The 2,198-nt window shown below is 36.9% G+C and overlaps 1 pseudogene; it reads right to left on the bottom strand.

Moving 5' to 3' along the window:
* Positions 1–308: 308 nt before the first annotated feature.
* Positions 309–1,967, bottom strand: LOC110094425 (annotated as a pseudogene).
* Positions 1,968–2,198: the final 231 nt, after the last annotated feature.

The raw sequence follows: 2,198 nt of genomic DNA, 5'->3' as shown, positions 1-2,198 counted from the left end.
CCAAAATTCCTTAGGTAGTCTCTTACTCTTGAGCATATTTCGAGCTATATCAAGGATAGTTCGATTCTTTCTTTCTGCTACACCATGTTGTTGAAGAGATCTTGGGACAGTCAATGGTCAACGTATTCCGTTGGCTTCACAAAATTCTTGAAATTCTTTTGAAGTAAACTCCCCTCCTCGATCGGATCGCATGGGTTTGATCTCGAGGCCGCTTTCTTTCTCCACCAAAGCTATGAATATTTTGAATACTTCAAATACCTCCAATTTTTTCTTTAAAAAATATACCCATGATTTTCTTGAAAAATCATCTATGTAGAATTACTCTTACCGAGAGAGCTTGGCTTGATTTGACCGCATACATATGTATGTATGAGTTCAAGTGACTTTCTTGCTCTAAAATTTGACTCCTTTGGAAAGCTCTTCCTGAATTGCTTCCCGAGCAAGTAGCCTTCACATATTCGATCTGGGTGTTTGATGCAGGGTAGACGTCTCACCATTTTCTTCTTTGATAATAGCTCCAGTCCTCCAAAATTAAGATGCCCAAATCAAAGATGTCAGAGCCAAGATGAGTCTTTATAGCATGCTTTGAGACACTTGGCAATATCATTTTGAATATTGAGCAAGAACATTCTATTTCTTGACATTGGTATATTTACAATTAGGTTGCTCACATTGTCTCTTATAGAAAGATTTTTATCTTTCAAATGAATATCATAACATTTCTCTAAGTGACTCAGACTTAAGATATTACTCTTCATATTTGACACATAATAGACGTTGAAAATGAATTGGTGCTTTCCATTCTTCAATCGGATGCAAATATTATATTTTTCCTTCACAGCAACCTTGGACTCATCTCCAAAGGATACATTGTCGCTCACAGACTCGTCAGGTTCCATGAACATACTTTTTCTTCCACACAGCGTTGCTTGCACCTGTGTCCAGATACCATGTGTTATCTCTTCCTTTTTCATTCTCCTTATATGCCAATAGCAAAGTGTCATCTTGTTGACTTCTCTCTTCCACATAATTAGCCTTCTCTTCAACTTTATTGTTATTGAGAGTTCTACATTCTGCAGCATAATGATCAAATTTTTTACAATTATAGCACTTCACTTGAGATTTGTCATACCTTGATCTTGATTTTTCTCTTTTACCCCCTCTTGTTGAACTTCCTCGTCCAAAATTTATATTATTGTTCTTGTCATTATTAGAGCTCCAACCTTGTTTGCATCCATGACCACAGCCTTGTCCTTGACCACGACCTCTTCCTTGTTGGCTTCTACCATACTTGAGGCTCTCTTCTTTAGCTGAATTAATTTTTGTTTACAGGAGTTGCTCCGTGATAACTTGCTTCTTCTTTTTCTTTTCTTCATAGGCTTGTAAGAAACCCAGGAGTTGCTCGATTGTCATAGCATCTAAGTCTTTGGTTTCTTCAATAATGGCGACGATATGATCGAACTTTGAATCTAAAGATCGAAGGATTTTCTCTATAATCCTTACATCTTCTAACTTCTCGCCATTTCTTTTTAATTGATTAGAAATAGCTAATACTCTAGTAAAGTAGTCGGAGTCGACTTCAACTTCTTTCATATGTAAGGCTTTAAACTCACCTCTTATTGTTTGGAGACGCACCTTCTTGACTTGCTCCGCTCCTTTGTAAGAGGTCTGAATCTTCTCCCATGCCTCTTTGGCAGACTTCGCATCGAAAATCTTCTTAAAAGCATCAACATCTAATACTTGAAAGATTAGATAGAGAGTCTTCTTGTCTCTCTTCCTTGAATCTCTTAGACTATCTTTTGAGCTTGGGATAAACTTGACTTATCTTGTGGCTCCTTGTAGCCATTTTATACCATCTCCCATACATCTTGCGCTCCAAGAAGGGCCTTCATTTTGATGCTTCAATTGTCATAGTTGATATTGTTGAGCGTTGGGACTTGGAAAGGGATCATACCATTGCTCACCATCTCTTTAGGAAGAAACTTTGGCTCTAATACCACTTTGTTGGAAAATAAGAGGCTATAGAAAGAGGAGGAATTCTAAAAGAGAAGATGAACACTTGTAAAACTCATTTTTATTTCACTATTAAACTTCTTGATTTTACTTCATAAATAAACACAAAGACACCACCCCTATTTATACTAGTGACTTCCCCTTTAGGATTGTGCCAACACATTTCAATTCTTCTTTTATAGAAG

Source organism: Dendrobium catenatum, unplaced genomic scaffold, assembly GCF_001605985.2.
Source record: "Dendrobium catenatum unplaced genomic scaffold, ASM160598v2 original_scaffold_269535, whole genome shotgun sequence".
Taxonomy (NCBI): domain Eukaryota; kingdom Viridiplantae; phylum Streptophyta; class Magnoliopsida; order Asparagales; family Orchidaceae; genus Dendrobium; species Dendrobium catenatum.
Note: the sequence above shows the minus strand (reverse complement) of the source record. Positions and strands in the feature narration are given on the sequence as shown.